The sequence below is a fragment of the Coregonus clupeaformis genome, chromosome 14 (assembly GCF_020615455.1).
Source record: "Coregonus clupeaformis isolate EN_2021a chromosome 14, ASM2061545v1, whole genome shotgun sequence".
NCBI classification, from domain to species: domain Eukaryota; kingdom Metazoa; phylum Chordata; class Actinopteri; order Salmoniformes; family Salmonidae; genus Coregonus; species Coregonus clupeaformis.
In genome coordinates, this window is record NC_059205.1 from 18,591,378 (window position 1) to 18,616,281 (window position 24,904).

Consider the following 24,904-nt stretch of genomic DNA (forward strand, 5'->3'; position numbering starts at 1 on the left):
GGAAAGAGCCTAATTCTGGTCAAAAATATGCTAGAAGAAAACAGATTGAAGGTTATTAAAGCTAATGTCTTGATACTTATATGGTAGTATTAAAGATATTGATATAGACCTACTGATTTCATTAAAGTGTCGACAATGGAGTAGTCAACTGTTGCTTTCTGTGTAGCAAAGCCAATGTTTAACACCTGCTTCATTATTCAATCATACTGTACCTGTAGGTCTATTCATGGCACCGCCTGGGGGTCCTCCCATTTTCCTGAAATTCTATATTGTTTCTCAACAGGGATTTCCATAATTACTGAACACAACATTTTTTCTTAGGCGTTTGCCTCAATAAACTATACTGAACAAAAATGTAAGGTGTTGGTTCCATGTTTCATGAGCTGAAATAAAAGATCCCAGAAAGGCCTTCCGAGTGGCGCAGCGGTCAAAGGCATTGCATCACAGTGCTTGAGGCGTCACTACAGACCCGGGTTCGATCCCAGGCTGTGTCGCAGTGGGCTGCAACCGGAAGACCCATGAGGCGGCACACAATTGGCCCATCGTCGTCCGTGTTAGGGGAGGGTATGGCCGGCTGGGATGTCCTTGTCCCATCACGCTCTAGCGACTCCTTGTGGCGAGCCTGGGCACATCTACGCTGACTTCGGACGCCAGCTGTATGGTGTTTCCTCCAACACATTGGTGTGGCTGGCTTCCGGGTTAAGCAAGCAGTGTGGCTTGGCCTCACAGCCGCTGACCACGTGTAACCACGCCAGCCCAGGACCTCCAAATCCAACTTCTTCACCTGCGGGATCGTCTGAGACCAGCCATCCAGACACCTGATGAAACTGAGGAGTCTGTCTGTAATAAAGCCCTTTTATGGGGTAAAACTCATTCCAATTGGCTGGGCCTTGCTCCCAAGTGGGTGGGCCTATGGCTGCACCCCTGCCCAGTCATGTGAAATCCATAGATTAGGGACTAATTTATTTATTTCAATTGACTGATTTCCTTATATGAACTGTAACTCAGTAAAATTGTTGAAATTGTTGTAGGTTGCGTTTTATATTTTTTGTTCAGTGTAAATTGAAAGAGTAGACTAGATTTAGTTTTTTGCCACAATAAATGTAATTGAAAGAGTACACTACACTAGTTTTTATCTGTGACTCACAAACATCCAGTACCCTCCTCTGACAATCCCACCCACCATGATTGACTGACAGGCCAAACTGTTAAAGGGATAGTTCACCCAAATCACAAAATGACTTATTGGTTTCCTTACCCTAAGTGTCCACAGCAGCAGAGCCAATAAAATGAATTATTTGAAGAACAAACACCATTGCGGCAATGCATATCTTGGAGTAAAACTAAATATGACTTTAATCTCAAGAGAAGACAAGTTAATGCTAAAAAAGGTTATCTTACTTAGAAAATAGTCCTGATCATTTAGGCCTAGACGATGTCCAAAACAACTAACACACTGAATTCATACATTTCCGGTCATTTTAATTGTATAGGCATGTCTTTCTACTCAATACCACAACAAATGTTACCAATCTGGGAGGTAATGCTGTTAAAGTATTCAACAATTTAGCTGTGTATTTCGGATGGAATCAAGGCATTAGAATGTACCAGAGGCCACCAAAATAGAGCTCGTTCCAAAACTCCCTGGCTGGCTACTTTTTCCCTTTTTTCTGGCTACTCCATATACTTATGGAAAACATTAGTAGAGGAGGACAGAGGCTTTCATCTCTTCCCCAGCAGCACGCTCCAATGTGCTGTAATCAATGAGACACAGTGCTAATGAGGGACGGCTCCAAATACCTTGATGAGAAGCCGTGCCACGGTGAGTAGTGCACAAGACTCCCTACATCTATATGCACTACAGATTAATAGTTAGCCTTCCATCTATCCAATCACCTATGTATCTCTCTCTTGAACATACAGGTTCCTACAGCATTACAGAACTAGTACAGGGTAACATTCGGTTGGTTACGTTCCCATATCTTGTCAGCACCTCCACTTATACCCCACTCTCTTTCCACCCACCTCTCTGCTCAACCCCTGCCTGAAAGAAAGGAGAGAAGGAGAGGAGGAGAGAATCCTTTGAACAAAGTTTGGAGCTGAAGCTGGTACTGAGGCAGCGTGAGATATTCGGGCCTGTCTCCATGGAGACCCATTCTCTCTCCCTCTCTCTATCTCTTACACTCTCATTATTTCACTGTCTTTCTAATTATCCCTGCCACACTCTCTTCATCTCTCTTCCTCACTCTCTCATTCTCCCTCAGTTCCTCTCCCACAATTTTTCTCTCTTCATCTCCCTCTCTCACAGTTCTTCATCTCCTTCACAGTCTCTCAAGCCCACTGACCTACCCATACATTTATACACACTCCCAGTGTATACATACAAAGTCACTGGTGGCGGTCGGTGATGTTTAAGATGAGGGAGGACAATATTTGTTTTATGAACATGGCCTTATTTCTATTACAGCATATTGGATGACTGTCAATCATATTCCATTCAACCAGCTCAATGTAACATCGATAGGTTTAAGCTAATGCATGATACTACAATTTTCCCTATACCCATCATGAGGTTTCTACAACCTAGCCTATGAATGAAAGTTTACAAAGTAGGTACACAGGTCGAGAGAATAATTTGAGTAATCAAGGTGACAGACAGTGACACATTCAATTCCACCTTGCACACTCTTGCCTCCATCTAGTTGATCTAGGGTGTAATCAGTAGTCCAACAGTTGCAAACTAGAGTTTCTATTGGACAAATTCAGATATGTTTATCCCCGTTTCATTCCGTTTAAGAAACGCTTTTCACCAAAATCAGCGGACTGAATACACCACTGATCACACACACAAATACAGTTCACTAGCTTGCTGGATTCACTAGCTAAGTGAAAGTGAAACAAAAATACAACATCTCTCTCTTGCTTCTCCTTAATTTAAGAAATTAATTTGTTCAAAACTGTTCAACTATTGTCTTTCTCTCTCTTTGCGTCAACTACTCACCACATTTTATGCACTGCAGTGCTAGCTAGCTGTAGCTTATGCTTTTAGTAGTAGATTCATTCTCTGATCCTTTGATTGGGTGGACAACATGTCATTTCATGATGCAAGAACTCTGATAGGTTGCAGACGTCCTCCGGAAGTTGTCATAATTACTGTGTAAGTCTATGGAAGGGGGTGAGAACCATGAGCCTCCTAGGTTTTTATAATGAAGTTAATGTACCCTGAGGAGGACGGAAACTAGCTGTCCTCTGGCTACACCATGGCGCTACCCTACAGAGTGCTGTTGAGGCTACTGTAGACCTTCATTGCAAAACAGTGTGTTTTAATCAATTATTTGGTGACGTGAATATATGCAGTATAGTTTTATCTAAAAATTATAACTTTTTTAATGTTTCACTATTTTTATTTGTATGAAATTCAATGAGGAGGATGGTCCTCCCCTTCCTCCTCTGTGGAGCCTCCACTGAAAGTCATATACACACACACACCATTACATAGAGGCAAAGAGAAGCGAACACACTCTTGTACATGCACACACCACTACACACATCACACCTATACACAAAGTCAAAGATACGTTCACAATACAAACAACAAACCACACATTTTTTTCTCCTAAAGTAGCTCGGTAAGCATATAGAGCATCTGACCAAATTACGAAATACAGCAAAACAGACAGCCGGAGAGTCAGAGAACGCAATAACAGTATGAACATGTGTATGTTTATGTCTGAGAGGGTGAGTGATACTACAGTGTGATACTACAGTGCCACTGCTGCCACGCCATCTAAACACACATTTTTTTCCCTTTCTTTTTTAAAACATTCCCTTCATCTTAGCCTAGTTTTTGTTTTCAAACCAGTTTCAGGTGTTCTACAGAAGTTGCATCAGTGTCGAAGAGAAAACGATGGATTCTCTACTCAAACGCTTCACTCTTCCGGCAAGTTCTCTTGGCGAGCTTGTTTAATTTTATTCCACACAAAGAGCAACCTCTGTTATGTAATCGGGCGTGCTAATTAGCGGTTGAATAATTAAGGATGTGCCAGTGAAAGTGCACTGTGGTGGAATGTGTCTGTGTGTGTGTGTGCGTGCGATGGAGGAGTTTGGAAGGACTCCATCTTGTGAAGTCAGTTCCATTGATCCGGCGCTGAGCTGAGCTTCTCTCTGATCCAGGAAAACAACATGAACAAGGGATGGAGCTCGGTGAACGACAAGGACAGGCTTAAAGAGACACGGGTGATTCCATGCCAGCATAGCCCGAAAATACTTTTGGTACAGTATCTCAGATTGTTCTGGCAATTCTCACATAGAAACTTCATTGGGAGGAAGGATGTTTGACATGCTTTTTACATTTGTATCACAATCAAAATAATGATGAAAGTGGCCATTTTAGGCCCTTTTTAGACTTATACATGCCTCCTGTAAGACCTTATGACCTGTGAACCGGTCATGATACAGTCAACATCTACTCCTTATAGCAGGGGTTGGCAACAGGTCCCCCCGACCATTCGCTCCGACAAAAATCGGCCCGCGGCTGAATCTAGTTGCCTACCCCTGCCTTATAGTGTGCTCTAACATATGAAGTATGTCTAGATTCTGAAATACGCATTTTCACATTAATTAATTCAACATAAAAAATATGAATATCTCAAAAGTTTTTTTTTATTTTTTGTTAATTTTAAGACATATTGTTTGGAACAATATACTCTCTTAGAAAAAAGGAGCTATCTAGAACCTCAAAGGGTTCTTTGGCTGTCCCCATAGGAGAACCCTTTGAAGAACCCTTTTTGGTTCCAGGTGGAACCCTTTTGGTTCCAGGTAGAACCCTTTTGGTTCCAGGTTGAACCAGTAGTGGAATATCACAGCGCCGGAAGAAGATGGCTGCCGTTTTACAGCCCTCTAACCAATTGTACTATTATGTGTGTTTTTCCGCGTTATTTGTAATTTATTTTGTACATAATGTTTCTGCCATCGTCTCTTATAACCAAAGAGAGCTTCTGGATATCAGGACAGCGATTACTCACCTCGCGTTGGACGAACACTTTTTCTTCAACGAGGCGTTCGCGAAGGATATTCTACAGACTCCCGACAAGGCCCAGATCCCCGTCATTCGCGTGAGGAAGAGACGGAGATATCGTGGGACGTAGGTCGGGGTGCCTTGTAAGGATCCGACGGCTAACGAGTAAACTGCCTCTCCCATCAATCCTATTAGCCAACGTTCAAGCTTTGGAGAATAAAATGGACGATTTAAGATTACGGTTATCCTACCAACGGGACATTAAAAACTGTAATATCTTATGTTTCACGGAGTCGTGGCTGAACGACGACAATGATAACATTCAGCTAGCAGGCTATACGCTACATCGGCAGGACAGAACGGCAGACTCGGGTAAGACGAGGGGTGGCGGTCTCTGTATATTTGTAAACAACAGCTGGTGCACCAAATCAAATACTAAGGAAGTCTCAAGGTTTTGCTCGCCTGAGGTAGAGTATCTTATGATAAGCTGCAGACCACACTATTTACCAAGAGAGTTTTCATCTATATTTTTCATAGCTGTCTATTTACCACCACAAACCAATGCTGGCATTAAGATTGCACTGAATGAGTTGTACAAGGCCATTAATCAACAGGAAAACGCTCATCCAGATGCAGCGCTCCTAGTAGCAGGGGACTTTAATGCAGGGAAACTTAAATCCGTTCTACCTAATTTCTACCAGCATGTTAAATGTGCAACCAGAGGGGAAAAAACTCTAGACCACCTTTACTCCACACACAGAGACGCATACAAAGCTCTCCCTCGCCCTCCATTTGGCAAATCTGACCATAACTCTATCCTCCTGATTCCTGCTTATAAGCAAAAACTGAAGCAGGAAGCACCAGTGATTCGGCTAATAAAAAAGTGGTCAGATGACGCAGATGCTAAGCTACAGGACTGTTTTGCTAGCACAGACTGGAACATGTTCCGGGATTCTTCAGACAGCATTGAGGAGTACACCACATCAGTCACTGGCTTCATCAATAAGTGCATCGATGATGTCGTCCCCACAGTGACCGTACGTACATACCCCAACCAGAAGCCATGGATTTCAGGAAACATCCGCACTGAGCTAAAGGTTAGAGCTGCCGCTTTCAAGGAACGGGACTCTAACCCGGACGCTTATAAGAAATCCCGCTATGACCTCCGACGAACCATCAAACAGGCAAAGAGTCAATACAGGTCTAAGATTGAATCATACTACACTGGCTCTGACGCTCGTCGGATGTGGCAGGGCTTGAAAACTATTACAGACTACAAAGGGAAGCACAGCCGCGAGCTGCCCAGTGACACAAGCCTACCAGACGAAGCTAAACCACTTCTATGCTCGCTTCGAGGCAAGCAACACTGAAGCATGCATGAGAGCACCAGCTGTTTCGGACGACTATGTGATCACGCTCTCCGTAGCCGATGTGAGTAAGACTTTTAAGCAGGTCAACATTCACAAGGCCGCAGGGCCAGACGGATTACCAGGACGTGTACTCCGAGCATGTGCTGACCAACTGGCAAGTGTCTTCACTGACATTTTCAACATGTCCCTGACTGAGTCTGTAATACCAACATGTTTCAAGCAGACCACCATAGTCCCCGTGCCCAAGAACTCTAAGATAACCTGCCTAAATGACTACCGACCCGTGGCACTGACGTCTGTAGCCATGAAGTGCTTTGAAAGACTGGTCATGGCTCACATCAACAGCATAATCCCAGAAACCCTAGACCCACTCCAATTTGCATACCGCCCCAACAGATCCACAGATGATGCAATCTCTATCGCACTCCACACTGCCCTTTCCCACCTGGACAAGAGGAACACCTACGTGAGAATGCTATTCATTGACTACAGCTCAGCATTCAACACCATAGTGCCCTCAAAGCTCATCACTAAGCTAAGGATCCTGGGACTAAACACCTCCCTCTGCAACTGGATCCTGGACTTCCTGACGGGCCGCCCCCAGGTGGTAAGGGTAGGTAACAACACATCTGCCACACTGATCCTCAACACGGGGGCCCCTCAGGGGTGCGTGCTCAGTCCCCCTCCTGTACTCTCTGTTCACCCATGACTGCATGGCCAGGCACGACTCCAACACCATCATTAAGTTTGCCGACGACACAACAGTGGTAGGCCTGATCACCGACAACGATGAGACAGCCTATAGGGAAGAGGTCAGAGATCTGGCCGTGTGGTGCCAGGACAACAACCTCTCCCTCAACGTGACCAAGACAAAGGAGATGATTGTGGACTACAGGAAAAAAAAGAGGACTGAGCACGCCCCCATTCTCATCGACGGGGCTGTAGTGGAACAGGTTGAGAGCTTCAAGTTCCTTGGTGTCCACATCACCAACGAACTATCATGGTCCAAACACACCAAGACAGTCGTGAAGAGGGCACGACAAAGCCTATTCCCCCTCAGGAGACTAAAAAGATTTGGCATGGGTCCTCAGATCCTCAAAAAAATTCTACAGCTGCACCATCGAGAGCATCCTGACTGGTTGCATCACCGCCTGGTATGGCAACTGCTTGGCCTCTGACCGCAAGGCACTACAGAGGGTAGTGCGTACGGCCCAGTACATCACAGGGGCAAAGCTCCCTGCCATCCAGGACCTCTATACCAGGCGGTGTCAGAGGAAGGCCCTCAAAATTGTCAAAGACTCCAGTCACCCTAGTCATAGACTGTTCTCTCTGCTACCGCACGGCAAGCGGTACCGGAGTGCCAAGTCTAGGTCCAAAAGACTTCTCAACAGCTTCTACCCCCAAGCCATAAGACTCCTGAACAGCTAATCATGGCTACCCGGACTATTTGCACTGCCCCCCCACCCCATACTTTTTACGCTGCTGCTACTCTGTTAAGTATTTATGCATAGTCACTTTAACTCTACCCACATGTACATATTACCTCAACTACCTCAACTAGCTGGTGCCCCCGCACATTGACTATGCAACGGTACCCCCCTGTATATATAGCCTCCCTACTGTCACTTTTTCTATTGTATATATAGCCTCCCTACTGTCACTTTATTTTTACTTCTGCTCTTTTTTTCTCAACACTTTTTTGTTGTTGTTTTATTCTTACTTTTTTGTTTAAAATAAATGCACTGTTGGTTAAGGGCTGTAAGTAAGCATTTCACTGTAATGTCTGCACCTGTTGTATTCGGCGCATGTGACCAATAAAATTTGATTTGATTTGATTTGATTTGATTTGATTTGAACCCTTTTGGGTTCCATATAGGACTCTTTCCACAGAGGGTAAACACAAAGACGGTCAGGGGGCGAGAAGAGGAGAGAGCTCCATCTCTCTCCCTGAGACTGCATGATCATTGACATGCTGAGAGCCTCACTGCTGTGTGTGTGTGTGTATGTGTGTTTGTTCCCCCTCCATTTTCACAGTGGAACAATGAGAATGTGTGAGAGAAAGACAGACAGCTAGTGTGTATAAGATTGACAAGAGGGAGGAGAGCGAGAGAAAGAGAGGGAGAGATGTAGGCATCTGTCAGCGAAGGTAACAAAGGCTGGTCTTCCTGCATTCTGAGAGGAGTGCTAATTATGGATGTGAAAATAGAATTTTTTTCTTAACGTTTAAACTGCCATTATTTATCGGTTTTCAATTAAAACTGTAAGAAAAAAAATCATAAAATTGAATTTGCACAATGCCGAATATAGTCCTATTGCATATGGTGGTCCTATGGCGTATGATTGCTAGGGGGCAATGACGTTCTATCTACCGCAGTCATAGGCTGAATCTCAAACCTAACACTTGGCCATTAAACCCTTTATCGAGTCGCCACTTGCTGTTGTGTTCGATAGTGATCACTCAAGTCTGCAAGTGTTTTGGACAAAATGAGCATCGAGACGATGTGCACTCGACGTCCCAACTGACAGTTGTCAATCAATATAAAAAAAAATCAAAAACCATTTGCAAACATTGTCTCTCGCGACCTGTCTTGTGCATGACTCACTCGCTATGAAACACGAGCACTGGGGCAGACACAGACGCATAATCTGATAGACACTGAGAAAGTTGTAAAAACAAAACGACATATCTTTACTCCTGCAAAAAACATGTTCAAGTATAACAGTCGCCAGTGATTTCATCAGCTGGTTTAGCTTGTTGTAGCCTGCTTGATGCTAGCTAGCTTCACTACCAAACACAGGGATTTAATTTGAGCTAGCTAGCTAAGGATATAGGGAACTGCACTGATAAACATCGTCTAGATTGTCACTTATTTACGATAGTTTGACAGCTTACTGATGAAGTTTTAGACATGCTCCCAGCAGTCAGTCCATACTTCAGCATGTTTCCAAAGCACCAATTGCTACGTTGTAATGTTGGGTCAGCTAAAAGCACAGCTCATCAGCAGACTAGATAGGGGCAGAGCAGGCTGTTTGCTGCTGTCGCTTGCCTTTCTCTGCCATTTATTCAACTTAACGACGACGTGTGGAGCGCTTTATATCTGTGGCAAATAATTTGAAAGATGCATACTGCATCTCCTACTAACGTTACAGCATTGTTCCGCTAGGTATTTGTTAAATGTTTCACTTTATGATGTTGATCGGGACCTGTTAGTGGTAGTTTTGTGATAACTGCACTGTGAATTTAATTTTGTGAAAAATAAAGAAACGTTTTTCATTAGGGATTTTTTACGTAAACGTCCCAATTCCATTTAAACTTTTTAAATGCTCACAATCCTAGTGCTAATTGCAGTCTGGCTTACCCTCCACACACAGCCTGTAATTATGAAGGTAAAATAGAGACATACAGTGCCTTCAGAAAGTATTCACACCCCTTGACTTTTTCCACATTTTGTTGTGTTACAGCCTGAATTTAAAATGGACATTGAGATTGTGTCACTGGCTTACACACAATACCCCATAAAGTAAACTTGGTATTATGTTTTTAGAATTTTTTACAAATTAATAAAATATTAAAAGCTGAAATGTCTTGAGTCAATAAGTATTCAAACCCTTTGTTATGGCAAGCCTACATATACATTTGCTTAACAAGTCACATACGATGCATGGACTCAGTCTGTGTGCAATAACAGTGTTTAACATGATTTTTTTATGACTAACTGATCTCTGTACTCAGCACATACAATTATCTGTAAGGTCCCTCAGTGAATTGCAAACACAGATTAAACCACAAAGACCAGGGAGGTTTTCTAATGCCTCCTGTGACAATGTGGATTTATGCCCACTCATCACAAACGCACACACTGTCTAATCTGCTATTAGGCCCTATTTTCGAAGAGCACGTTCTATTTCTTAAAAGTATTATACTGCACATTACTATAATATTCTTTAGCTCCTTTGTTAGCAGTAAGCTACTGTTTGTAATTCATGCCCAGTTCGGTAGCAAAATTACTGAATGTAAAGGTATTTTTGTATAATCAGTTCCACACATAAATTCAGTTATTTTCCTGTCTAGCCTACCAGAGGGAAACGTTGTTTCGGTGCACAGAATCATCGTAACACTCACAAGCTAGAAACTCTGTTTTGGTTCATTCTGTGAATGCTTTCCTTTGTTCATACTTCCCATGTTGTGTCGGAGCTCCGTGTGACCTGTCTTGTCTGTCATTTGAGTTGTGCGGCAGGAGCACGCCCGCGTCTTTGCGCACCACTATATGTTACTGGGTTGTCGCCATTCACCGGTTCCATTAACGTAACAATTCATGATTAATGTTGTTTAACGTGTGCCCAATTTAAAGTGCACATGGAAGTGGTCACCTCTGTTTTAGACAGAATGTATGTAATGTGGCAATTATGAGGAAGCCAGTTACATTTGTATTAGCCAGATTTTGGTGTTATGTTGCCATACATATTGGTATGTTCCATGAAGTGTACCTTGGGTATTTATGGACTTGTTTTGGTGAACAATTGAGTTCTGCTTTAGAATTCAAGTGGGGAGTCTGCTTGAGCCAGGTACACCCCCAACCTGTAAGAGCTATGGAAACTACAGGGTAAGCCTGTTTTAGGCTTAGTGCAGTTTGTTGTTTTGTTTGTGAAGTAAGTCTATTGTCTACCTGTTTGTCTTGTAAATATTTATCGGCAGCTATCACTATTGAACACCAAGAATAAATATGGACACCTTTGCATCAGAAGCTTCTGCTTGGTTCTGAAAATCTGCCCTTAAGACCGCAACTCTACGTTACCTATTGGTAGATTGGTAAAAAAAAAAGCAGACATTGAATATCCCTTTGAGCATGGTGATGTTATTAATTACACTTTGGATGGTGTATCAATACACCCAGTAACTACAAAGATACAGTCATCCTTCCTAACTCCTTCCGGAGAGGAAGGAAACTGCTCAGGGATTTCAACAGTTACAGAGTTTAATGGCTGTGAAAGGAGAAAACTGTGGATGGATCAACAACATTGGAGTTACTCCACAATACTAACCTAAATGACAGAGTGAATAAAAGGAAGCATGTACAGAATACAAATATTCCAAAACGTCCATCTTGTTTGCAACAAGGCACTAAAGTAAAACTGCCAAACATGTGGCAAATAAATAATTTTATGTCCTGAATACATAGCATATTAACATAACATACCACTTAGCAGACGCTTTTATCCAAAGCGATTTACAGTCATGCGTGCATACATTTTTGTGTATGGGTGGTCCCGGGGATCGAACCCACTACCTTGGCGTTACAAGCGCCGTGCTCTACCAGCTGAGCTACAGATAACGAAGTGTTATGTTTGGGGTAAATCCAAGACAACACATTACTGAGTACCACTCTTCATATTTTCAAGCATGGTGGTGGCTGCATCATGTTATGGGTATGCTTGTCATCAGTAAGGGCAAGGACGTTTTTTAGGATAAAAAGAAACGGAATAGAGCTAAGCACAGGCAAAATCCTAGATGAAAACCTGGCTTAGTCTGCTTTTCAACAGACACTGGGAGACAAATTCACCTTTCAGCAGGACAATAACCTAAAACACAAGGCCAAATATACATTGGAGTTGCTTACCAAGACGACGTTGAATGTTCCTGAGTGGCCTAGAAACAGTTTCGACTTAAATCAGCTTCAAAATCTATGGCAAAACTTGAAAATGGCTGTCTAGCAATGATCAACAATTAATTTGACAGAGCTTGAATAATTTTTTAAAGAATAATGTGCAAATGTTGTACATACAGTGCATTTGGAAAGTATTCAGACATCTTGACTTTTTCCACATTTTGTTACGTTACAGCTTATTCTAACATTGATTCAATATTTATCTACACACAATACCCCAACACACAATACCCCATAATGACAAAGCGAAAAGAGGTTTTAAGAATTCTTCTGTTGAACCTTATTTACATAAGTATTCAGATACTTTGCTATGAGACTCGAAATTGAGGTCAGGCGCATCCTGTTTCCATTGATCATCCTTGAGATGTTTCTACAACTTGATTGGAGTCCACCTGTGGTAAATTCAATTGATTGGACATGATTTGGAAAGGCACACACCTGTCTATATAAATTTACATTTACATCATTTAGCAGACGCTCTTATCCAGAGCGACTTACAAATTGGTGCATTAAACTTATTATTATTTATTTTTTTGGGGGGGGGGAGAAGGATTACTTTATACTATTCCAGGTATTCCTTAAAGAGGTAGGGTTTCAAGTGTCTCCGGAAGGTGGTCAGTGACTCCGCTGTCCTGGCATCGTGGGGGAGCTTGTTCCACCATTGGGGTGCCAGAGCAGCGAATAGCTTTGACTGGGCTGAGCGGGAACTGTGCTTCCGTAGAGGTAGGGGGGCTAGCAGGCCAGAGGTGGATGAACGTAGTGCCCTCGTTTGGGTGTAGGGTCTGATCAGAGCCTGAAGGTAAGGAGGTGCCGTTCCCCTCACTGCTCCGTAGGCAAGCACCATGGTCTTGTAGTAGATGCGAGCCTCAACTGGAAGCCAGTGGAGTGTGTGGAGGAGCGGGGTGACATGAGAGAACTTGGGAAGGTTGAACACCAGACGGGCTGCAGCGTTCTGAAAGAGTTGTAGGGGTTTAATGGCACAGGCAGGGAGCCCAGCCAACAGCGAGTTGCAGTAATCCAGACGGGAGATGACAAGTGCCTTGATTAGGACCTGTGCCGCTTTCTGTGTAAGGTAGGGTCATACTCTGCGAATGTTGTAGAGCATGAACCTGCAGGATCGGGTCACCACTTTGATGTTAGCGGAGAACGACAGGTTGTTGTCCAGGGTCATGCCAAGGTTCTTTGCACTCTAGGAGGAGGACACAATGGAGTTGTCAACCGTGATGGCGAGATCATGGAGAGTCCTTCCCCGGGAGGAAGAGCAGCTCCGTCTTGCCGAGGTTCAGCTTGAGGTGGTGATCCGACATCCACACTGATATGTCTGCCAGACATGAAGACATGCGATTCGGCCACCTGGTTATCAGAAGGGGGAAAGGAGAAAATGAATTGTGTCATCTGCGTAGCAATGATAAGAGACACCATGTGAGAATACGACAGAGCCAAGTGACTTGGTGTATAGAGAGAATAGGAGAGGGCCTAGAACTGAGCCCTGGGGGACACCAGTGGTGAGAGCACGTGGTGCAGAGACAGATTCTCGCCACGCCACCTGGTAGGAGCGACCTGTCAGGTAGGACGCAATCCAAGAGTGAGCAGCGCCGGAGATGCCCAACTCGGAGAGGGTGGAGAGGAGGATCGGATGGTTCACAGTATCAAAGGCAGCGGATAGGTCTAGAAGGATAAGAGCAGAGGAGAGAGAGTTAGCTTAAGCAGTGCGGAGAGCCTCCGTGACACAGAGAATAGCAGTCTCAGTTGAATGACCAGTCTTGAAACCTGACTGGTTTGGATCAAGAAGGTCATTCTGAGAGAGATAGCAGGATAGTTGGCTAGAGACGGCACGTTCAAGATTTTTGGAGAGAAAAGAAGGAAGGGATACTGGTCTGTAGTTGTTATCAATCGGAGGGATCGAGTGTAGGTTTTTTGAGGAGGGGTGCAACTCTGTTGTTGATGAGCGAGGTGAGGTAAGGGAGAAGGTCTCCAGAAATGGTCTGGAGAAGAGAGGAGGGGATAGGGTCAAGAGGGCAGGTTGTTGGGCGGCCGGCCGTCACAAGTCGCAAGATTTCATCTGGAGAGAGAGGGGAGAAAGAAGTCAAAGCATAGAGTAGGGCAGTGTGAGCAGGACCAGCTGTGTCATTTGACTTAATAAATGAGGATCGGATGTCGTCAACCTTCTTTTCAAAATGGTCGACAAAGTCATCCACAGAGAGGGAGGAGGGAGAGGGAGGAGGAGGACTATTCAGCAGGGAGGAAAAGGTGGCCAGGAGCTTCCTAGGGTTAGAGGCAGAGGCTTGAAATTTAGTGGTAGAAAGTGGCTTTAGCAGCAGAAACAGAGGAAGAGAATGTAGAGAGGAGGGAGTGAAAAGATGACAGGTCCACAGGGAGTCTAGTTTTCCTCCATTTCCGCTCGGGTGCCCGGAGCCCTCTTCTGTGAGCTCGCAATGAGTCGTCAAGCCACGGAGCAGGAGGGGAGGACCGAGCCGGCCGGGAGGATGGGGGACATAGAGAGTCAAAAGAGGCAGAAAGGGAGGAGAGGAGGGTTGAGGAGGCATAATCAGGAGATCGGAGGGAGAAGGATTTAGCAGAGGGAAGAGATGATAGGATGGAAGAGGAGAGAGTAGCGGGAAAGACAGAGCGAAGGTTGCGACAGCACATTACCATCTGAGTAGGGGCAGAGTGAGTAGTGTTGGAGAAGAGCGAGAGAGAAAAGGATACAAAGTAGTGGTCGGAGACTTGGAGGGGAGTTGCAGTGAGATTAGTAGAAGAACAGCATCTAGTAAAGATGAGGTCAAGCGTATTGCCTGCCTTGTGAGTAGGGGGGGACGGTGAGAGGGTGAGGTCAAAAGAGGAAAGGAGTGGAAAGAAGGAGGCAGAGAGAAATGAGTCAAAGGCAGACGTAGGGAGGTTAAAGTCACCCAGAACTGTGAGGTGTGAGCAATCCTCAGGAAAGGAACTTATCAAGGCGTCAAGCTCATTGATGAACTCTCCAAGGGAACCTGGAGGGCGATAAATGACAAGGATGTTAAGCTTGAATGGGTTAGTGACTGTGACAGCATGGAATTCAAATGTGGAGACATACAGATGGGTCAGGGGAAAAAGAGAGAATGTCCACTTGGGAGAGATGAGGATTCCTGTGCCACCGCCGTGCTGACCAGATGCTCTCGGGTATGCGAGAACACATGGTCAGACGAGGAAAGAGCAGTAGGAGTAGCAGTGTTTTCTGTGGTAATCCATGTTTCCGTCAGCGCCAAGAAGTCAAGGGACTGGAGGGTAGCATAGGCTGAGATTAACTCTGCCTTGTTGGCCGCAGAACGGCAGTTCCAGATGATGCCGGAGACCTGGAACTCCACGTGGGTCGTGCGCGCAGGGACCACCAGATTAGAGTGGCAGCAGCCACGCGGTGTGAAGCATTTGTATGGCCTGTGCAGAGAGGAGAGAACAGGGATAGACAGACACATAGTTGACAGGCTACATAAAAAGGCTACAATAATGCAAAGGAGATGGGAATGAAATGAACTAAACATCTGGGAAAGCGAGAGAGCGGGGCCTCCCTCACTTATGTGTCACTGAAACACTCAAATATAACTCTCCCAACTTCCACTTTAGAAATTATAATTGTTGTAAACTACAGCGGTTCAATGTTTTCTAGGAATAGACTGATTAGTTTATTCAGCTAGCTAACTTGGTACAGTATTCTTCCGTGAAAACCGTCCAGGGCACCGAATCCTATGACGCCATAGCCAACTAGCATGCCAGCCTCCAATAACACGGTTTAGCACCAATACTGGGTTACAACAAACCACCAGTGTGTTAACACCCCAAACAGATCATTTGTGTCCGTGTATACGGTCCCACAGTTGACTGTGCATGTCAGAGCAAAAACCAAGCCATGAGGTCGAAGGAATTGTCCGTAGAGCTCCGAGACAGGATTGTGTTGAGTCACAGATCTGGGGAAGGGTACCAAAAAATGTCTGCCGCATTGAAGGTCCCCAATAACACAGTGGCCTCCATGATTCTCAAAAAGTTTGGATCCACAAAGACTCTTCCTAGAGCTGGCCGCCCGGCCAAACTGAGCAATCGGGGGAGAAGGGCCTTGGTCAGGGAGGTGACCAAGAACCCGATGGTCACTCTGACAGTGGTCCACAGTTAATCTGTGGAGATGGGAGAAACTTCCAGAAGGACAATGATCTCTGCAGCACTACACCAATCAGGCCTTTATGGTAGTGGCCAGATGGAAGCCACTACTCAGTAAAAGGCACATGACAGCCCGCTTGGGGTTTGCCAAAAGGCACCTAAAGGGCTCTCAGACCATGAGAAACAGTGAACCATGGTGGAAGCATCATGCTGTGGGGATGTTTTTCTGAGGCAGGGACTGGGAGACTAGTCAGGATCGAGGGAAAGATGAACGGAGCAAAGTACAGAGAGATCCTTGATGAAAACCTGCACCAGAGTGCTCAGGACCTCAGAGTTGGGCGAAATGTTCACCTTCCAACAGAACAACGACCCTAAGCACACAGCCAAGACAACGCAGGAGTGGCTTCGTAACAAGTCTCTGAATGTCCTTGAATGGCCCAGCCAGAGCTCAGACTTGAATCCGATTGAACAGGAGAGACCTGAAAATAGCTGTGCAGCGACGCTCCCCATCCAACCTGACAGAGCTTGAGAATATCTGCAGAGAAGAATGGGAGAAACTCCCCAAATACAGGTTTGCTTGTAGCGTCATACTCGAGGCTGTAATCGCTGCCAAAGGTGCTTCAACAAAGTACTGAGTAAAGGGTCTGAATACTTACGTAAATGAAATTAGCAAGAATGTCAAAAAAACTGTTTTTGCTTTGTCATTATGGGCTATTGTGCATAGATTGATGAGGGGAAATTTAGATTAAGGCTGTAACGTAACAAAATGTGGAAAAAGTCAAGGGGTCTGAATACTTTCCGAATGCACTGTATGTTTGCAAAGCTCTTAGAGACTTACCCAGAAAGACTCCCAGCTGTAATCACTGCCAAATGAGATTCTAACATGTATTGACTCAGGGGTGTGAATACTTATGTAAATGACATATTTCAGTATTTGATTTTCAATACATTATCAAAAATTCAGAAAAACATGTTTTCACTTTGTCAATATGGGGTATTGTGTGTAGATCGGTAAGATGTGGAATATGTCAAGGGGTATGAATACTTTCTGAAGGCACTGTAATTGTACAAACCTGTAAAGCATGATTTGCTCACGTAAAATATGAGTTACACCTGTATAATCTGTTTTGTAGTTGCACAACTTATTTGCAAACATGTAACTTATTTTCATAAGAAATGCAACAACACTCGCAAGCAACGTGATGTGTAAATAAATAAAACACTTGCAAACATGTAACTTAATATGTGATTACATTTAGTAAGATTTGCAAACTCAATCTGAGAATTAATGCAACTCCTTTACTAAACTTGCGACTGGTGAATATTTTTCTGTGAATCAAAACTACATTTGCCGATATTGAATCAGGGCGCTCTAAGTTTTGTCACTAATTTAGTGATTAACCTTTGCCAAAAGTTTTGAGGCGTTGTCATTCTGGAACGTGCTTTGATGTTTCACAGGGTTCCAGCTTTCCACTGTGCTAAATATGGATAAAATGTGTTAAAATTACTAGCTAAATAATATTCACAGAAAGCTACAGCAAAGCGTTGGTGAGGAAGATGTAGGGAATAATTATAACAAGTATTTCCACATAGCATAACCACTACAAAGCTGATGCTAGCTAGCCTATTGTCTATTGAAATTACTTGGCTGGTTAGCTAGCTAGCTAGCTAGCTAACATTAGAGCCTTCTGGCTAGCCTGTATCTAGTGGTTCATACATTGGGTAACAGACCAATAGGTCTAGCTACGTACTTGTCATTTGGTTGAGACTAACATTAGTTTAGAGAATAATTGTTTGCTCTCTGTATATTTGGGGTATAGTTAGTTGGCTTTGCTAGTTAGCCAACTTGAGCAGAGATCTAAGCTTGTTAACGATAGCTGGCTTGCTACTAATCTTTTGAGGAGAACAGGCTAGAATCAAGACAAGAGGGGATGAGGAAGAAGATTAGATGTGCAGTTGCTTCATCTGGCTGATGCAGTGCACAGACAAGATGAGATCTAACTATTACAGAGATAAAAGGGTGAGATCTTGATTAGATGTCAATGTCGAACCAATGTAATGATATTCATTTTATTGGCTAGCTACAGTGAGGGAAAAAAGTATTTGATCCCCTGCTGAATTAGTACATTTGCCCACTGACAAAGACATGATCAGTCTGTAATTTTAATGGTAGGTTTATTTGAACAGTGAGAGACAGAATAACAACAACAAAAAATCCAGAAAAACGCATATCAAAAATGTTATACATTTATTTGCATTTTAATTAGGGAAATAAGTATTTGACCCCTCTGCAAAACATGACTTAGTACTTGGTGGCAAAACCCTTGTTGGCAATCACAGAGGTCAGACGTTTCTTGTAGTTGGCCACCAGGTTTGCACACATCTCAGGAGGGATTTTGTCCCACTCCTCTTTGCAGATCTTCTCCAAGTCATTAAGATTTCGAGGCTGACGTTTGGCAACTCGAACCTTCAGCTCCCTCCACAGATTTTCTATGGGATTAAGGTCTGGAGACTGGCTAGGCCACTCCAGGACCTTAATGTGCTTCTTCTTGAGCCACTCCTTTGTTGCCTTGGCCGTGTGTTTGGGGTCATTGTCATGCTGGAATACCCATCCACGACCCATTTTCAATGCCCTGGCTGAGGGAAGGAGGTTCTCACCCAAGATTTGACGGTACATGGCGCTGTCCATCGAACCCTTTGATGCGGTGAAGTTGTCCTGTCCCCTTAGCAGAAAAACACCCCCAAAGCATAATGTTTCCACCTCCATGTTTGACGGTGGGGATGGTGTTCTTGGGGTCATAGGCAGCATTCCTCCTCCTCCAAACATGGCCAGTTGAGTTGATGCCAAAGAGCTCGATTTTGGTCTCATCTGACCACAACACTTTCACCCAGTTCTCCTCTGAATCATTCAGATGTTCATTGGCAAACTTCAGACGGGCCTGTATGTGTGCTTTCTTGAGCAGAGGGACCTTCCGGGCAATGGAGGATTTCAGTCCTTCACGGCATAGTGTGTTACCAATTATTTTCTTGGTGACTATAGTCCCAGCTGCCTTGAGATCATTGACAAGATCCTCCCGTGTAGTTCTGGGCTGATTCCTCACCGTTCTCATGATCATTGCAACTCCACGAGGTGAGATCTTGCATGGAGCCCCAGGCCGAGGGAGATTGACAGTTCTTTAGTGTTTCTTCCATTTGCGAATAATCGCACCAACTGTTGTCAGCTGCTTGGCGATGGTCTTGTAGCCCATTCCAGCCTTGTGTATGTCTACAATCTTGTCCCTGACATCCTTGGAGAGCTCTTTGGTCTTGGCCATGGTGGAGAGTTTGGAATCTGATTGATTGATTGCTTCTGTGGACAGGTGTCTTCTGGAAGCATCATGCTGTGGGGATGTTTTTCTGAGGCAGGGACTGGGAGACTAGTCAGGATCGAGGGAAAGATGAACGGAGCAAAGTACAGAGAGATCCTTGATGAAAACCTGCACCAGAGCACTCAGGACCTCCAATTGGGGTGAAGGTTCACTTTCCAACAAGACAGCGACCCTAAGCACACAGCCAAGACAACGCAGGAGTGGCTTCAGGAAAAGTCTCTGAATGTCCTTGAGTGGCCCAGCAAGAGCCCAGACTTGAACCCGATCGAACATCTCTGGAGAAACCTGAAAATAGCTATGCAGCAACCTGACAGAGCTTGAGAGGATCTGCAGAGAAGAATCTGAGAAACTCCCTAAATATGGGTGTGCCAAGCTTGTAGCGTCATACCCAAGAAGACTCGATGCTGTAATCGCTGCCAAAGGAGCTTCAACAAAGTACTGAGTAAAGGGTCTGAATACATATGTAAATGTGATATTTCAGTTTTTATTTGTAATAAATTGAAAAAAAAAAAAAAAACTACGGTTTTTGCTTCGTCATTACGGGGTATTGTGTGTAGATTGATGAGAAAAACAACAACAATGTAATCAATTTTAGAATAAGGCTGTAACGTAACAAAATGTGGAAAACGTCAAGGGGTCTGAATACTTTCCGAAGGCACTGTATTCTGTAGCTAAGAAAGTAATAGTAAGTGAATGTTGTGTAGTAAGCTAGCCCATGTGCTTCACCCTAATAATGTGGTCCTTTTTGTCCTCATAACTTAGCCTACTGTTTGACTTGGTGGTGCACATGTAGCCTATAGCCTGTTTTAGAGAAATGTCATCATCGGATATTGTAAGAGCTTTCATTGTCTGCTTATATGCCCCCTTTATTTATCCTACGGTTCTGACTTGGTGTACAGGGAGAATACTGTAAGAACGGCCCATGTTCTGAATTCTATCGCTGTACATTTCAAAAGTGCTGAACAAATAGTTATTGACTACGTCCGTCTTAGCTCGCTCATTAATGTCTTAATCGAAATTACGGGTTGCCTCTTATCCACTCATCGTTCCCTTATGCCATAGTTTGTACATCTCAATTTTCAGTAAAAACCACATTTGTTTAAGCAAGTCAGCCATATCAGCTATGTTTTAAACGAGGCCGAAATAACTTTTTAGCTGCCAGACAAGGCTCCGGTGATAGCCAGGTGTAGCGGAGGTAAGGATTCACTCCATGGTGCTGAAAAGAAAGCTCTGCTGTTGGGACAGCTTTATGTAGGCCCTAACAGTTTGTCGGCACCGTTTGTCACCGTTATAGTGTAATGAATCTATTGTTTAGTGTTGTGTTTTGTAGTGGCTTTGCTGGCTTTGCTGGAATGCATCTAAAAAAAAATGGAGAGTTTCCCCCACCAAGATTTTCATGCTAGAATCGCCACCAGGCTAGATTATGATCAGTAAATGTCTACTACAATTTAGAAAAAGTTGAGTGAAATTAGCACTCGTCAACCTCGGACGTGTATTAAGTATTTGATTAAAGTGGACTTGAATGTTGAAAACCTAAATGTATCAAATGTATTTTATTTCACCTTTATTTTGACAGGGAAGACATATTGAGACCTAGGTCTATTTTCCAAATGCGCCCTGTATAATACAATATAAAACACACATTAAAGACAATATTGTCACGTTCGTCGTAAGCAACGGACCAAGGCGCAGCGTGATATGCGTACATCTTTTAATGAGTACTTTACAACAATACAACAAAACGATACATGAAGTCCTAAGGTTAACAAAACACAAACCTCTCCGGAACAAGATCCCACAAATGACAAGTGCAAAACAGGCTGCCTAAGTATGGTTCCCAATCAGAGACAACAAGCCACAGCTGCCTCTGATTGGGAACCACCCCGGCCAACATAGAAACACATAAACTAGAACATGAACATAGAACATACAATATAGACACTAACACCCTGGCTCAACATATAAGAGAGCCAGGGCGTGACAAATATATACAGTACCAGTCAAAAGTATGAACACACCTACTCATTCAAGGGTTTTTCTTTATTTTCAAAAAATGTACATTGTAGAATAATAGTGAAGACATCAAAACTATGAAATAACACATATGGAATCATGTAGTAACCAAAAAAGTGTTAAACAAATCAAAATATATTTTATATTTGAGATTCTTCAAATAGCCACACTTTGCCGTAATGACAGCTTCATGAGGTAGTCACCTGGAATGCATTTCAATTAACAGGTGTGCCTTGTTAAAAGTTAAGTTGTGCAATTTATTTCCTTCTTAATGCATTTGAGCCAATCAGTTGTGTTGTGACAAGGTAGGCGTGGTATAAAGAAGATAGCCCTGTTTGGTAAAATACGAAGTCCATATTATGGCAAGAACAGCTCAAATAAGCAAAGAGAAACGACAGTCTATCATTACTTTAAGACATGAAGGTCAGTCATTGCGGAAAATTTCAAGAACTTTGAAAGTTTCTTCAAGTGCAGTCGCAAAAACCATCAAATGCTATGATTAAACTGGCTCTCATGAGGACCGCCACAGGAATGAAAGACCCAGAGTTACCTCTGCTGCAAAGGATAAGTTCATTAGAGATACCAGCCTCAGAAATTGCAGCCCAAATAAATGCTTCACAGAGTTCAAGTAACAGACACATCTAAACATCAACTGTTCAGAGGTGCCTTCATGGTCGAATTGCTGCAAAGAAACCACTACTAAAGGACACCAATAATAAGAAGAGACCTGCTAGGGCCAAGAAACACGAACAATGGACATTAGACAGGTAGAAATCTGTCCTTTTGTCCGGAGTCCAAATAGGAGATTTTTGGTTCAAACCACTGTGTCTTTGTGAGACATAGTGTGGGTGAACGGATGATCTCCGCATGTGTAGTTCCCACCGTGAAGCATGGAAGAGGAGGTGTTATGGTGTGGGGGTGCTTTGATGGTGACACTGTCTGTGATTTATTTAGAATTCAAGGCACACTTAACCAGCATGGCTACCACAGCATTCTGCAGCGATATGCCATCCCATCTGGTTTGGGCTTAGTGGGACTATCATTAGTTTTTCAACAGGACAATGACCCAACACACCTCCAGGCTGTGTAAGGGCTATTTTACCAAGAAGGAGAGTGATGGAGTGCTGCATCAGATGACCTGGCCTCCATAATCCCCCGACCTCAACCCAATTCAGATGGTTTGGGATGAGATGGAGGGCAGAGTGAAGGAAAAGTAGCCAACAAGCGCTCAGCATATGTGGGAACTCCTTGGAAAAGTATTCCAGGGGAAGCTGGTTGAGAGAATGCCAAGAATGTGCAGAGCTGTCATCAAGGCAAACTTTGAAGAATCACAAATATAAAATATATTTTGATTTGTTTAACACTTTTGTGGTTACTACATGATTCCATACGTGTTATTTCATAGTTTTGATGTCTTTGCTATTATTCTACAATGTAAAAAATAGTAAAAATTAAGAAAATCCCTTGAATGAGTAGGTGTGTCCAAACTTTTCACTGGTACTGTACATACACACACATTAAAATACAAAAACACAGTCATGCTGAGCACAAATAAAACATCACAAATCACCCAGGAAAAAGTATTACATTCCTCCACAAATAAATCCCCAATAAATACTTTCAATTGCCCAAATGGCACCAGAACATCAAGATTAAATGTATTTTGAATTTTGTTCCAGCAATACAGTGCATTAAAACTAAAAGCAGATTTACTTAGCTCGGTGGAGACCCTAAGAACATCAAGAGTTAACCAATCCTGTGAACGGGTTAGGCAACTCTGGTGTTTTTACTTACATTTAGGTCATTTAGCAGACGCTCTTATCCAGAGCGACTTACAGGAGCAATTAGGGTTAAGTGCCTTGCTCAAGGGCACATCAACATATTTTTCACCTAGTCGGCTTGGGGATTAGAACCAGCGACCTTTCGGTTACTGTCACAACGCTCTTAACCACAAAGCTACCTGCCGCCCCAACTTCAACTGCAAAATTAGATAAGATGGAAGATTATGAAGTAGGGCTTTGTAAACAAAAAGGGAGTAATGTAGAGATCTACGGGTCTTTAGTGAAGTCCAGCCAACCTTTCGATACAGGTTACAGTGATGAGTATCAAAACTGTTGCCTGTAACAAAACGAAGGGCATTATGGTAGATGGCATCCAAAGGTTTAAGAGTAGTAGCAGCTGCACTTTGATAAATAATATCACTATAATCAAGAACAGATAAAAAGGTTGACTGAATAATCTGCTTCCTACTGCTTGGAGAAAGGCACAATCTGTTTCTGTAGAAAAAGCCAACTTTAAATCTTAGCTTCTTAACCAGCTCATCTATATGTTTTTTAAAAGTCAAATCCATATCAATACAAATGCCTAAGTATTTATATGCGGGAACACGTTCGATTGGAGAACCATCTAATGAGTGAACATGTACACTACCATTCAAAAGTTTGGGGTCACTTCGAAATGTCCTTGTTTTTGAAAGAAAAGCAAAAAAAATTTCCATTAAAATAACATCAAATTAATCAGAAATACAGTGTAGACATTGTTAATGTTGTAAATGGCTATTGTAGCTGGAAATGGCTGATTTTTAATGGAATATCTACATAGGCGTACAGAGGCCCATTATCAGCAACCATCAGTCCTGTGTTCCAATGGCACGTTGTGTTTGCTAATCCAAGTTTATCATTTTAAAAGGCTAATTGATCATTAGAAAACCCTTTTGCAATTATGTTAGCACAGCTGAAAACTGTTGTGCTGATGTAAGAAGCAATAAAATGGGTATTCTTGAGACTAGTTGAGTATCTGGAGCATCAGCAATTGTGGGTTCAATTGCAGGATCAAAATGGCCAGAAACAAATAACTTTCCTCTGAAAGGCTATTCCATGCGAGAAATTGCCAAGAAACTGGAGATCTTGTACAACGCTGTGTACTACTCCCTTCACAGAACAGAGCAAACTGGTCCTCAACTGGCAGCTTAATTAAATAATACCCGCAAAACACCAGTCTCAACGTCAACAGTGAAGAGGCGACTCCCGGATGCTGACCTTCTATGAATTCAGACTTAACCCCATCAATCACGATGGCCTGAGTGTTGTCACTAAGATAATCATGAAACCATGAACAGGGATCAGAGCTCAGGCCTATCGATGACAACTTATTCAATAAAATGCCAACAGTATCAAAAGCTTTTGACAGGTCCACCATCAAAGCAGCACATTTCATTTTAGTGTCTAAAGCATTGACAAAATCATTAACAAGTAACGTGGTTGCTGTAATAGTGCTATGCCCAGGCCTAAACCCTGATAATAACCCAGGATAATAACTTCTGATTTAGTAAAAGAAGACAAC

The 24,904-nt window shown here is 43.3% G+C and overlaps 1 pseudogene; it reads right to left on the bottom strand.

Annotated features, from left to right (window-relative positions):
- Positions 1 to 24,904, bottom strand: part of LOC121581357 — a 176,908-nt pseudogene that overhangs the window by 31,299 nt on the left and 120,705 nt on the right.